Raw genomic sequence first — 15,018 nt, 5'->3', positions numbered from 1 at the left:
GTGGTGGGTGACAGGAGCCTGGGTGGAGAGGGCAGCGGCAGCAGGAACCGGAATGGTGGGGAGTTGTGGAGGTCGCGGGGCGGGGAAGCGCTGACGGCGCTGCTGCTGCGGGAGAGGAGCCCCAGCGGGACGCGGGAGCCTGCCGGAGGGAGCCAGCAGGGGGCGCGGCAGCGGCGTCCGGCGTCCGGGGGCTTTGGGGGACTAGAGGGGAGGGAGGGCCGTGTCCCCCCTGCCCGCCCTGGGCGGTCCCGCGCACCCGCTAGTGTCTGAACCGGGGGCTGCATCCACGCGGGCAGAGCAAGGAGGCTGGAGGCTGGAGGCTGGAGGTCAGAGGGCGAGGAGCGCCCCGTCAGGCACATCCCCGAGGGGACGTCCTCGGGGGCCAGGGCGAGTGGGACCCTCCCAAGCGGCGGAGGGAGCGGCCTCCTGATGTAGGTGTCTTTGGGAACACGCGAGGGCGATGGCCTCGTCTTTGTCCCCGCGCAAGGGCCATAGAGCGGGCCGGACGCAGGAGCCTCCCGGCCTGGCCACGTCTTGCGGCGGTTTTGCGTTGGCGCTTGCAGATGATTCCCCCCTCCACCCCGCCCGATTCGTCCAGCGCTGTCTCCTGAAGAGCCGCTCTCGTAAGCCCCGGGGGATTTGCCGCGCGCTGCCGCCCCTCTGCCCGGCGTTTTCGCAGCAGCCCCTTCTGGGCCCCTCCAGCGCGTCTCTGGCTGATCCGGTGTCGTAATCCTGGGTTCTGGCATCGGAGCCGTTGCTATGGGGATCTCACCCACCGATTCAGCATTTTGTCGGTGGGTTCGGTGGGGGATGAATGTGAGGAACGGGGAGATGAATGGAGTGGGGGAGCAGCTCACTGCTGGAGGGCTGGGCGTAATTCTCTGATCCTCTCCTGGGGGAGAGGTTTGGAAGCTGGCGCGGAGGAAGTAGGAAAGGGGATGTGTGAGTTTCCTGGGACTGCTTTTAAAAACTACCACAAACTGGTGGCTTAAAACAACAGAAATGTATTTCTCCACAATTCGGGAGGCCAGAGTCGAAATTCAAGTTGTCAGCAGAGTTGCTTTCTAAGGATCCCTTCCAAGGCTCTCTCCCAGCTTGGAGGCTGCACAGTCCTTGGGGCTCCCAGACTCGCATCCCTCCAGTCCCTGCCTCTGTCCTTTTGTGGCTTTCTCCTCCATGTCTCTGTGTCTGTTCCTTTTCTGTCTGGTATAAGAACACCCTTCTGTGGATTTAGGGGCTACCCTGAGTTAATGATGATCTTGTCTCAAGATTTCTTTTTTTTTTTTTTTTTCCTGGAGACAGGGTCTGGCTCTGTTGCCCAGGCTGGAGTGCAGTGGTGTGATCTCAGCTCACTGCAGCCTCTGCCTCCCTGGTTCAAGTGATCCTCCCACTTCAGCCTCCCAAGTAGCTGGGAGCACAGGCACACACCATCACAGCTTGTTGTTGTATTCTTTGTCGAGATGGGGTTTCACCATGTTTCCCAGGCTGGTCTTGGACTTGTAGACTCAAGTAATCCGCCCGCCTTGGCCTCCCAACGTGCTGGGATTACAGGCCTGAGCCATTGCACCCATCCTTCATCTCAAGATCTTTAATTACCTGTGCAAAAGCCCTTTCCCCAAATAAGGTCAATAAAGCCCCCTTTACAGATTCCAGGGATTTGGGACTTGGACACACCTTTATGGAGGTCATTGTTCAACCCTTTACAGTGGGAAACTCATACAGAAAAGTAGCTTTGCTGCCTTGGACCCAACATGCCAGCCTGTGAGCATCAGGATCAGGCTGATTCTGCTAGAAATCTGCCTCTTTGCATCAGCAGAGCGGCCCATTCCTGGCTCTGGAGGTCATGCTTTGGAGTGAGTGGTTAAACACACTTTCTCTGCAACCAGGCTGGCTGAATGAGGGCCCCAGCTCTGTTACTGACTGTGAGATTTGGGGAAGCAACGGAAACCTCTGTGTGTCTCAGTTTCCCAAGCTGCAAAACGAATAATAGTTCCTTCCTATAACTTTCAAGAAGCCTTTCGCACAGTGCTCAGTGCTCAGGATTGACCGCACGGACGTTGTGTTCCTGCTAACCAGGTCCTGACTCCCAGTTCACTCCTCCTGTGAAGAGAAGCTCTTTACTCTGTCCTCCACAGAGAACCCTACAGAAAGCTTCCCACCTGCAGTTCCTTTGTGCACCAGCATGCTTCAAATGGGTGTCAGGTGGGTGGAGGCTTTGACCCCCTCAGCCCCTGAGAGCCTGAAGCTCTGGGTCTCCGCCTCCATGGTCGGCAGCTTCTCTTGTTTGCCTGGGTGCGCCATCCCAGCGCTCTCATTTCATCATTTCACAATGTTCCCAGAGAAAAACTTCCCTTGTCTTTGGCAACATGAGAAAATCAAGGACAAGTCAGTGATTTTTTCCTTTAAGTTCACTTTTTTTTTTTTTTTCCCAAGCTGCAAAGACTATCTTTTGTTCAGATTTTTGGCCTTCTTCCATTTTTAGCGTAAAGTGTGTTCCGCCTTTGAGGACAGAATAGTGACGATGGGCAAGCCACTGCTTCGTTGCTTGCTTGTGTTTCAATGTCCTTAGGTGGCAAAATAGAAAGCTGGAATCCTTATGTGAGCTCCAGATTACTGGAAACTTCCCTTGTCTATGAAATCTCAAAGTCTGGGAACCACTGCCCTGGAATTTACAAAACATTTTCAGGCACATAATCTCACTCATTTCCCATTTGACAGTTAGTGACAGTTAATGAGGTTCTAGGATATTTTTTTGACTTGGCCAAGGTCACATGGCTGGGAAATAGCAAAGGCAGGACTTCCCATTGAAAGCCATGCCTGCTTACCACGAGGAATAACTGAGTCTCTTTTCTCTAGTACAGGAATCTCACAATAAGTCCCCCATTTCAGAGCAGCCATCAGTCTACCATGGGTCTGTCTTCTCCTCCTGTAGGAGTTCAGTGTGTGCAGATCTCAAAGAACCTCCCTCCCAGCACCACTGAGGTGCTGAGGATGCCCCTGAAACGGCCTCAAACTCGACTTGGACTATGGGTTCCATCCGTAGAGTTGGCCTCACTGACAGCATTACAGGAAGGCTTCGAGGCAGCTCCCTGTGACCATGTGGCGATTGGACCATCCCTGGCATCCCACTTTGTGGGTGAGGAGACTGCTTCCTAACCATGGTAAGTCCCAGCACCCCATGCTGCCTCTGTGGGTCTGGAAGTTTGGTTCATTCTCTTCACATGGGATGGTGGGATTCAGCAAAAATGGAGAGTTGGGCTGCAAACTCTTGAAGGTCAGCCCATCTGGGAACTCATTTTGTGCATGTATGCTGGCACCTGCTATGCAGTAGACACTGTTCTAGGCACTTGGGATACATCAGTGGACAAAACGGATGAATATCCCTGCCCTCCTAGAGCTGACATTGTGGGAAAGAAGGAAGATGGATAATAAACAGTAGATAAATAAATAAGGAAATTAAATCACAGGTTGGCAGGTGGTAAGTGCTATAGAAAAGAGGAAAAGTGGTGGGAAAGGTGGGAGTGTCAGGAGGGGGTGAAGTGGGTCACAATTTACAATGGACTGGCTAGAAAGTCTACGAGTTTCCTGTTTCTCACCGAAGCATCCAAAAGACTCTTTAAGATAAGACGTTGCAAGTAGCACCCCATCCCCCCAGCCCATGTAGTCAGCGGTTCTTTACTCTGATGGAGGAATCTGCCTGACTCTGTAGCTACAACGGAGGCTTCAGCTGGTCCCACTAGGAGCTTGTAAGCCAGATAGTCCACTTGAGATGTCCCAAATGTGGCAGGGAGGCTGTGTCAACTGTCTCTGGGTATAGGCTGTCCCCAGGGAGGGGGTGTGACCTTTAGCATCAGCAGCCAACACTCCCAGCAACTGGGGAGTGGCTGTGTTGGCCCTGACAGGGCATCCGGGCAGCACAGCACACCACCCACAACAGGGGAGAAGAACCGTGGAGTGTGGTGTTGCACGCAGAGTCCTTAGCAAATTGCCTGGCCTGTGAGGATGCTCACTAGTATGACGGGCGATTTTCTGAAAGGTAGTGCTCCCTCCTCCATGAAGCATTTTCTTGACTTGACTTCTGGGACCTCACAGACTCCTGGTTTCCCTCCTAGCTCCCTGGCCACTGTTGCTGACTCTTCTAAATGCAAACGTGCCTCAGGACTCAGTCCTTGGAGCATTTGTCCCCGCCAGCTGTGCACGCACTCATCCATTCTCATGCCTTTAAATACCATTTATAAGCTGAAGACACTTAAATTTTTATCTCTTCCTTGAACTTTGCATTGAACTCCACACTCCTATATCTAAACTGCCTACTACATATCTCCACTTACGTGTCTAATAGCCTGTGGCGGCTGTAAAATTGCTCCACTCACACCTTCTGTTGAGGGGACCACGGTGACCGACACCCCACTGCTGCCCCAATGGGCCCACCCCTATGGCATGCTGAAGTCACACATGATGTGGGCTTCTCCCAGCCAATAGCTGAGCAGGTAGGATGGGGTTAGAGGGGGTGGTGCCAGGGCAGGTCCACACCTGTGGGATGTTGGATACCCCATGGGAGGTTTTGGCTCAAGGACCTTCCATCGGCCTGAGTAAACGCTCTTGGAGCTGTGCTGTGGTTGGAAGCTCTTCCTCCCAGGCCTCCTTCCATCCCCCTCTCCTTCATGGGTGCCAGGCCTGCATGGCAGTCTGCCAGCACCTGCTGCCTCCCCTTTGTCCTTCACAGCCTTTGCCCCCAGTAAGTCTCTCCCATGTCCAATCCTGTCTTGGCATCTGCCCCTTGGGACATCCAAAGCAACACAATGGCATCTCAAATTTCACATGCCCAACACTGAATTAACCAGCAACTCCTTCCCCTAGAAACGCTGGCTTCTCCCCTAGCCTTCCCCGGCCTCATAAGTGGCAGTGCTGTCTTTTCATCACTCAGGTCATCGTCAAGCCTCCTCTCTCATCCCTTTTCTGGCCCAGCAGCAGATCCCGCTGACACTCAGTTCAGAGGCCATCCAGCATCTGACTGTATCCCACCCTCTGCTGCTCTAGCCCAGGCTCTCATCTGCTCCCACCTGGTTTGTATCAGGTTCTCCTGCCAGCTCCCTTCTCTCCTTCTTGCCCTGCCCCTCTCACCAGCTGTTCTCAGCAAGCAGCCCAGTGGCCCTTTCAGAATGTCAGAATACCCAGTGCCCTGCCCATGGGCTCCTGTGTCACTCTGTATAAAAGCCAAAATCCTGAGTGAGGCTCTTCCCCACTTCTCCCTGTCCTCTCCTCCTCCTCCCACTAAGCCCTGCATCCTTTCCTGCTCTTGCTCAGCACCTCAGTGCTTGCTGTTCCCGCCTCCCATCCCTACCCACCTGCTCATGAGCCTCCCATCCCTATCCACCTGCTCATCCCCCCCATGCTGCTGCCTCCTCTCCCCAAGGCTGTGCCCAGCCACCACCTTCTCAGGCTTTCCCTGACCAGCCCCACCTGGGATGTCTCACTCCCCTTCCCAGGCAGACTCTGAGATACATTTTGCTCTTGGACTTTGTTGGTCTGACTCCTGCCATGAGCACAGATGCTCCATGGAGGCAGAATGCTGGTCTCCGTTTCTATCCCCATGCCTGCACAATGCCCAGGGCACAGCAGGGGCTCACAAAATATTTGTTGAATGAATGAAGAGAGAAGTCTCAAAAAAAAAAAACTGACATGTAATATTTGATAAATATTGACTTTATAAAATTTTGTTTGCTTTTATATCATAAAATTCAAGAACTTGTGGAGCAGAAACAAAAATAACTGATAATCCCACTGTTTTGATGCCACTTATTGATATTTGAAAAGAGGTAAAAATAAAATATGAAGACAGAAAATCCCATCATGTATCAAAAGGCATGGAATGAAAAGAAAGAGCCTTCTACCAGGACCTCCTGCACCACCCAAGAGTGTCGTTTTCTCAGGCACTGAGAAGGGCCCCTCCAACAGGGCAGGTGAGGCCAGGGAAGTACCAGGAGCAGCTGGGAGCCAGCTGTGGGCAGTGATAGGACTCTATGACATCGACACCCTGTGGCTTCATTTCTCTGCTTAGAACTGCTTAGGGCAGTGGTCCCCAACCTTTTTGGAACCAGGGACTGGTTTCGTGGAAGACGGTTTTTCCATGGGTGGGGTGGGGATGGTCTCAGGATGAAACCGTTCCGTCTCAGATCATCAGGCATTAGATTCTTACAAGTGGTGGACAGCCTAGATCCTTTGCATGCACAGTTCCTGTGAGAATTTTGTTGGTGGTGGTGGTTTTTTTTTTTTTTTTTTTTGAGACAGAGTCTTGCTCTGTCACCCAGGCTGGAATGCAGTGGTGCAGTCTTGCCTTACTGCAACCTCCACCTCCCAGGTTCAAGTGATTCTTGTGCCTCAGCCTCCCAAGTAGCTGGGATTACAGGCACCTGCCACCATGCCTGGCTAATTTTTGTATTTTTAGTGGAGACAGGGTTTCTCCATGTTGACCTGGCTGGTCTCGAACTCCTAACTTCAAGTGATCCACCTGCCTTGGCCTCCCAAAGTGCTGGGATTACAGGCGTGAGCCACCGCACCCAGCCTCCTATGAGAATCTAATGCCATTGCTGAGCTAACAGGAGACAGAGCTCAGGCAGTAACACTCACTCACTCACCACTCAACTCAGCTGTACAGCCCGGTTCCTAACAGGCCACAGACTGGGACCCCTGCCCTAGGGGATCCTGGTGGACTTAGGAGAAAATTCACACTCTTTCCAGTTGTTCTAAGACACTGAAAGGTCTGATTCTCACACTCCCTCCCTACACCCTAGCCCTGGTGGTCTTTCCTGCCTCGGGGCCCCAGTCCATGCTATCTTCTCCACCTAGAAAGCCTTCTTTCTCCCCACCACTTGGCCAACTCCAACTCCTCCTTCCGGTCTCAGCTTACATAAGCAGTTGTCACACTTGTGAGAATATTGGAGTTACCTGGAAAGGCTGGTGCCCAAAGTTTCTGATTCAGTAGTTCCGGGGCAGCCTGAAAATGTAGATTTCTAGTAAGTTCCTGATGCTGCTGCTTCTATGGCTGAGAGAACCCCACTTTGAGAGCCACTGGGTTATGTGATGCTTCTTTTTTCATATATATACTTTAAGTTCTAGAGTACATGTGCACAACGTGCAGGTTTGTTACATATGTATCCATGTGCCATGTTGGTGTGCTGCACCCATTAACTCCTCATTTACATTACGTATATCTCCTAATGCTATCCCTCCCCCCTCCCCCACCCCACAACAGGCCCCAGTATGTGATGTGCCCCTTCCTGTGTCCAAGTGTTCTCATTGTTCAGTTCCCACCTATGAGTGAGAACATGCAGTGTTTGGTTTCCTGTTCTTGTGATGCTTCTTTAAGACACAGGCTCCAGATTCCTTTACCACCCCTTTCTAAATGAAATCCTCCCGTATCACCCTGTGCTTTTTCTTTATCCCGGTTATCACAATTTTTAATTACACGTCTTTTTGTATCTAATGACTATCTTCTAATCCAGACTAGGCCAGAGTGAACATTTTAATTTCATCCCTCTATTCTTTTTGTATTAAAACAATAACAAAGACCAATAAACAGATATCGTACCAAGATAGTGTCTCTAGAAGGGAGGAAACTAACATTTGTTGAACATGAGTAAATATCTTGCACTATCATAGATACTTCCAGAAGAATGATAATCAACAGTGGCCACCGCTTATTGAGCACCTACTGTACGCCAGGCAGTGTACTTGGGCAGGATCAATGATGGCTTTGTTCACTTCTGTACCCTTAGTGCCTGGCCAATAGTGATACATAATAAGTGAATGAGTGGATGAAAATAAACAATTCTCCTGCACAGAACATTTTCTTCTCTCCTGGATGATGGAGAGCTGTTCCACTCTAGGATTTGTTTTATAGACCCATGTCTTATCTGGGGCAGGAGTTTGGGATCCTTCAAGATGTTGATTGTGGTCCCACCTCCCCAGGAAGATTGACAAGGCCCCTGGGAATACGGCGCTCTCCCAGCATGGTGCAGAGATAGAGAGCCGAGCAAGACAGACACCTTCCCCTCTGCTGTCTGTTATATAAAATAAGAAGAAAGAAAGAATTGGGGGAAAATTCATAGGCTGGTCTAATTCCATTAAATACAAAGCAGAAAATAACAAGAAGATCAAAGCAAGGCCAAAAGGAAGGAGACAGAAAAATAAAAGGAGGGGGACAGAGAGCCCGGAAGGGAGGAAGTAGAGGAAGAAAAGGAAGCGGGAGAGGATGTCCACTGAAAATTGGTTGTCCTCTTCCTAGGTGTCTGTGGGCTACCTGCCAAATCAATTGATTACATCTGTAGGCAGAGTTGCCTTTTTATTTCACACCAATTTTCACGGGCAGCGTAAGATAAAAATGGAAGAGACGAAGTGAATGGGAAAAGATGATTGAATGTTGATGTAAAAAGGGAAGGTGCGAGGAAGGGGGGCCGCTGTACATGCAGTTACAAGAGCTTGCTGCAGAGGGGATTTTGGATCATGTGCCCCTCCCACCCCTTTGTTCTTTTCTTTCCTTTATATACTCTTTGAAAACCCATGTCTCCTATTCCCGGTGACCTACTTGCCACAATCCACCTTGGCAAAATCAATGGATATGCCCCAGGACTCCAGGAAGCAGTGTGGCCTCAGAAAGCTTGGTGAGGAAGCAGAGGGCAGCTGATGACTCACTGCATGCCCTTAACTCAGGCTCTCCTACTCCTGAAGCTTCAGTTTCCCCACTTGGGGTGTGGTGATAATCATCCACTCAGCCATGAGGCTGGGGAGTGCTAACAGGTGAGAAGTTTGAGATGTGCTTTGCAAAAATCAGGAACTATATGCAGGCTCCATAATCTCAGCAAACAAAAGTCAGATCCTGCAAATGTAAAGCAGTGGCCCCTTGTGGGAGGGTGTGTCCCATAGTGGGCTGTCCTGGTCCGTGCTGGTGGGCTCTCGGGGGCTCAGTTCACTGCTGTCCCCCTCGAAGAGTACTCCACTTACTTGGACATCTGAGCCCTGTCTTCATAGGCCAGTGACCAGCTATGAGGGTCTGTTTCCTAGAAACCCTTTGGTTTAGGCCTATCATCTGGGGACTATGGGAAACAGAGCCCTGCTAAAAACCCTTTCTGCAAAGAACTTGCCTCCCAGGTCCTGAGACTGTTCCACACAGTATCGTAGGCAGAGGGGGAGCTGGGGAACTGCCCCTCCCAGCTTCCCAGGCACCATCCCAAAGCCAGTGGCAACACGACCCTCTCTGCTGATACAAGCAGAATTGAAGGTGGGAGAAAGGGCTGGCTTGCTGGCTTGTGTGTCACTTCAGTGAGGGGGTGTTTGACATTCTTCCCATGCTGGACCAGATCAACCTAATCTAAGGTCTTGATATCTGCTGCAAAAAGGGCAAAGCAGGATGCCACCGACCACCCATACACCTGCTTCTTTCTCTTGGCAGGCCTGAGCTATCACCATGGCAGGTGGTGCCCAAGGGTAGACGATGCCTCCTTGGAGGAGAGGGCCAACAGATGCCTCTGCTGTCCATCCATGGGGCTGTAACTTCTCTGGACAGGGAGCTGAGCATCCCTGGGGGTTCTTTAGAATCATCATGACACAGAGGAGAAAAATAAGGCCCAATGAGGGACATGATGCATCCCAGGGCTCGGAGCTAGGTTCAGGCAGAGGGGTGGCTGGAATTTGGGCTGGCTGTCTTTTATTCAGGTGCTTTCCATGTGTGCCTCCATATATGTGTATGTTTGTGCACAGATGCATTTGTGCATGCTCACGCATGCATGTGTGTGCAGAGAGGGGCAGGGGCTATGGACAGGGCGCCTTTTGGGGAAGCAGGCCACATGGGGAGGCCCAGATTTCCAGGCTGAGGGGTAAGCTTGGCTTCTGGGACAGGAGGCAGAAGTGATAAGTGCATTTGCCTTGTAAACTCAGGGCATGCCCTGCCTGGGGAAAGCGTGTCAGGAATTGTGTCAAACACCAGATAACTCCTGCTCATATTTCCTCTTTATGGCCACCTGCTCTGGGCACTCCTAGGTCCCCTAGTAGATCCCCGTGCACAGACCCATCATACCTGCTGGGCTGGCCAGCTCCCGGACCCCATCTGCCCTCCATGAGGAATGTTGGGGGCTGGGAGGGGTCTGCTTCATCCTCCTGTCTGTCCTGGCACCCACACGGTCCCTCACTAGGAGCTCTGCAAACAGGAGGTGCCCAGCAGGAAGGGGCCCACAGGAGAAGCCAGGCTACTATGTCAGGAGGCCTTTTCTCGCACGTGTGGGAGGGATGACTGGAATGTGCGGCACCCCAGATATCACCTGCCACATGTCATCAGACAGTGCGCTTTTCCTTATGCGCCATCAAAGTCCCCATGACAATATATATCCCTGGGGTGGGGAGAGGGTGGGGAGCACCATTCTTTCATCTGACACCTTGGAGCAGGGATTTGTTCCTACCAAAAAGAGAACTGGACACAGATGTGAAAGAAAGTTGGGGCACCCAGGTCTCCTCCCATGGATTGGCAAGTGTTTCCCAAATGTGGCATACCCTGTCGGTGGCCTGCCCTTCCTTCCTTGACCCACCCAGAGGACACCCCAGCTGCAGTGGACGGTTCACGCACATGCAAAGGCTGTGTACCCCAATCACCACTGTTCTTTGCTTTTCGGGGTTCTTTGGCCATGGAAGGAGGCTCAGCCCTGCAGGGCAGGCTAGAAGTGCTGGGAGTTAACTCCCTAAGTGGGGCTCTCAGCCCTGAGGGACAAGGGCTCCTGGAGAAATGCCCTGGTTTCCTGGTGAGTTCTACAGCCTCTTGGAGGCCTGAAGGGGTTGGGCCCCCATGTCGCAGAAGGGAAACTTGCTCCTTGGTACCTCTTTAATTGGCTTTCCTCTTTCCTCTTCTCACTTCTCCCCTCCCTCACAGTGCTTCCTGCAACCACCTCCCAGATAAATCACCAGTACTCCCATCCTTGTTGGAGGGCCTGTTTTTAGGAAAACCCCAACTAAGGCAGGAAGCTCCCCACACTGTAGTGGAGGGAGCCAGAATGCTGAGCTCTGGATGCCCCAGCTCTCTGGCTTACCAGCCATGAGATGCCAGGTATATCCCTTGACTTCTCAGAGCCTGTTTCCGCATTTGCAACATGAGGGTTAATGCTCCACAGTTCTGTGAGTCTGCTTCTTAAACGCTGGAAGAATTAAATTCATTCAGGGTCGCCACCGGGCAGAAGCACAGGCTATATGCTATAGATCTGGATTACAAGATTAAAGATCAATACAGCATTGTACAGAAGCAAGTGTTAAATTGGGTGACAAATGCTAAACAGAGCTGGGAGTGAGAGAAAGGAAGGATGTAGTTGAAGAAGGCTTCTTGGAAGAGGTGAGGATTGAGTTGGCCTTAAAGGAGGTAGGTTGGGGCCCAAGGCTTGGACGTAGAGCTTGGGAAGAGGCCTCTGGAGTCAGCCTGCAAGGGTGTGGGAGCTCCTACACCTATCATGGAATCTTTTCAATCCTGGCCAATGGCAGTGGGTCACCAGCTGCCATGTGTTGTGCCACACGGGAGGTGGTGGGGCTGCAGGGATGTTTCTGTTTTAATGACTATGTAATTTTTTAGGAAAAAGGGGTGATGGGAGCGTATGGATAGTTTAAAAAAAGAGTGTTGGCCAGGTGCAGTGGCTCACGCCTGTAATCCCAGCACTTTGGGAGGCCAAGGCAGGTGGATCGCCTGAGAATAGGAGTTCGAGACCAACCTGGCCAACATAATGAAACCCCATCTCTACTAAAAATACAAAAATTAGCTGGGTGTTGTGGCGGGCACCTTGGGAGGCTTGGGCAGGACAATGGCTTGAACCCGGGAGGTGGAGGTTGCAGTGAGCTGAGATCGTGCCATTGCACACTCCAGCCTGGGCAACAAGAGCAAAACTCTGTCCAAAAAAAAAAAAAAAGAGAGTGTCCACCTTTTTCCCTTCTCAACTCATCACATATCATTCCCTTTCTGTCCCTTTCTACCTCTTCCCGTTGTACCCTCCTATCTCATTCCATTGCCTGCCTTTCCTTCCCTTTCCTGTCATCCCACCCTGTCCCATGTCACTCTATCCCCTCCCTTCTATCTCCTCCCCTAGCTCCCATTCCATCTCGTTCTGCTGCATCCCATCCCATCCCATCCCGTCCCGTCCCGTCCCGTCCCATCCCATCTCATCCCATCTCTCCTGCGTGAGAAGGGGATATTGGCATATGAGGAGACTTTGGAAACTTGTCTTCTTTATTTGGCCAGGGTGCGGGGAGCTGCAGCTGAGGCTGTGGCCACTAAGAACCACCTCTGAGGTTGTGGACCTGAAGTGACAGATGGTTTGAGGGGCTCTGACTGAGAAAGCTGCTTAGACACTTATTTCTAGAAGGAATAGACAATTTTTGTCTCTGTGGCCCAAGCAGGGAATCTCTGGGAAAGCTGTTCTCCTCTGCCTGGTGAGCTGGGGGCCAGTTCTCACAGTGCAGCAACCGCCCACAGGGAACCAGGACTCTTGCCTGCTTTGAGCTGAACTCTCTCCATCTCTTTTGACTTTGACTTCCTGACCACTGTGGGAGGCAATGCATAGAGTGGCTGAGAGCACAAATATTGGAGCCCAGCAACTGGGTTAAACCCCCAACTTTGCCACCCACCAGTGCTGGGACCTCACAAAGTCTCTGAAGAGCTCCCTGCCTCAGTTTCCCCACCTGCAAAGTGAGTCTAATAACAGCATATCTTTTTGGGTGGTTGTGAGGATTAGATGAGCTACCATATGCAATGCGTTTAGAAGAGTACTTGAAACACAGTGAGCTTTGTCATTGTTAGCTGCTCTCCTATCATCATCATCATCATCACCATCATCAATCATTTATCCATACAGGAAATGGAGGACCTGGCATTCTCTCCTCTTCTCTCTCTCTGTACCTCTTCTCTACTCCCTCCTTCCCCCTTCTTCTCTGTATTTGTTCTCACAGAGGAGGCTGAATGTGGGAGGTCTGATAGTGCTGGTTAATGGCTTATAGATCGTTGACACATCAGGCCTGATGGAAGTGTCTGTTAGGGTTGGCATTGGGAGCCGAAGTCAAATGGCCCGAGACAGATTCATGGCTGTCTTCCAGCCATGCCAGGAAAACACTCCCAGAAGGATACAAGGCTCTCACAAGCTCGAGAAACTTAGAGCGATGGAGGGGGCCTTCCTGGGAGGCTGCAACCCTCCAACTATGCTGCAGGGCCCCAGGGCCTTATCTGCAATGTGGGGAACCCTCCAGAAGTCAGAATGGAAGTGCTGAGTAGTAACAAAGTGTGAGCAAAGGACAGATGTCCAGATTCACTCAGAAACAAGTCCAGGAAGACCTAACTAATGAGCACTAATTTGGAAAGAGACCAGACTGACCTGGTAACAAATTGTGAATTATGGATTTTTTTTTTTTTTTTTTTTTTGAGACGGAGTTTTGCTCTTGTTGCCTAGGCTGTAATGCAGTGGTGCTCACTGCGACCTCCACCTCCTGGGTTCAAGTGATTCTCCTGCCTCAGCCTCCCAAGTAGCTGGGATTACAGGCATGAGCCACCACGTCCGGCTAATTTTGTATTTTTGGTGGAGACAGGGTTTCACCATGTTGGTCAGCTGTTCTCAAACTCCTGACCTCAGATGATCTGCCTGCCTTGGCCTCCCAAAGTGCTGGGATTACAGGTGTGAATCACCATGCCCGACTGAATTATGGAATTTTAAAGCATAGTTTTGCCATTCTCAACTAAATAGACCCCTATAGAAAGCACCTAATGTGCCTCTGTGCGTGTGTGTGTGCATGCGTGCGTGCGTGTGTGTGTGTGTGTGCGTGCGTGCGTGCGTGTGTATATGGGACAGAGGGAGAGGAGAGAGAATCCTATTCTTGTCCTGAAGGAATTCACAAATGGGGTGATATACAATTGTATTACTTGGCACTTAGCAAAATTTAATTACCAAAATGGCAAACCAAAGGTTCTTGGGGACCCACTAGAAAGAACAGATGAATGATGTATAATTACCCATTTGTGTGTTTGCATGCAAGGCGGAGCTCTGCAGGGCTGGCATTCAGTTTGCTCTTTCCTGTAGGTTAAACACTTCTCTTTCACTCTGGTTTACACCTTGTTTGTTGCATGGCTGAACCCTCCCATTTCCTAACTTGCACAGATACATTTTGGGCCCTCCAAAGTGGAAACCTCCTTGTTCTTCAGTGAACAAAGGGGCTCTTGCTGAATGCGTTTGTGGCCCTGGAGTTGAAATCCATCTCCTTGACCTTGGAGACTGGTTTTTCCCAACTCAGGGAAAATTGCTAAGAGCCCAGCAGCAGGCTCAGTGTCTTTTTGGAGTTTTCAGAGCTAGGATGCTCCTCTCTCTCAGGCTCTTTAAGAACCTTCCAGCATCCACCTCCAAGGGGGAGGTTTGGCATTTCCATCTCCTTGGCTGGCAAATTGTAAATTTGGATACGAGCAGAAAATATAGTGACATCAAGGTTATGTGGTCCGCAGCTGACAAGAAGGATAGCCCTCATCTAGGCAGCATTTCCCAGCTTCTTCTTGGTTTGCACTCTCTCCACCTCTCTTTCTTTTAACCTTTTTTTTTTTTTAAAGAAAACATTTTTAGAGACTTTAATAACTGTGGAAGGATGCTGTAAGGTGGGCAGGGAAATCGATCATTTTTATTCGGTTGTGCGCGATAAAATGTAAGTTTGAGTCATAAATCTTCTTACCTTGAGGGAAAAGAACAGTGTGCCTGGCTATTAATATGACTCCCTTTTTGTAGATTTTAATGAAGGAATCCCCCTCCCCACTGCAGAGTAATTCATAGCTGTGGACAGGGCAGGGCTGAGGCGGGAATTCACCCTTTCCTCCAATCTGGCAACTGCTGGTTCCCAGTCTCTCTCCACATCTGCGTGTATTCGCCATCTATTATTTTTAATCAATGTCTCACCAAACACATATAAAGCTCCCACTGTGTGCAAGACACCATGCCTGGCACCAAGGAGCAGGGGATGCTGAGG

General features: G+C 50.8%; 1 long non-coding RNA gene across 1 annotated transcript in view; it reads left to right on the top strand.

Moving 5' to 3' along the window:
• The first annotated feature begins 264 nt into the window (after window positions 1-264).
• Window positions 265-15,018, top strand: part of LOC123569563 (uncharacterized) — a 95,409-nt gene continuing 80,655 nt past the window's right edge. Inside the window, exons 1-2 of the long non-coding RNA XR_010581985.1 lie at window positions 265-794; window positions 2,933-3,161. This is a non-coding gene — a long non-coding RNA (uncharacterized lncRNA). The remainder of the gene's footprint in view (window positions 795-2,932; window positions 3,162-15,018) is intronic.

The sequence above is a fragment of the Macaca fascicularis genome, chromosome 16 (assembly GCF_037993035.2).
Source record: "Macaca fascicularis isolate 582-1 chromosome 16, T2T-MFA8v1.1".
Lineage (NCBI taxonomy): Eukaryota > Metazoa > Chordata > Mammalia > Primates > Cercopithecidae > Macaca > Macaca fascicularis.
The sequence above is the reverse complement of the archived record's forward strand: the minus strand, read 5'-3'. Positions and strand labels throughout refer to the sequence as shown.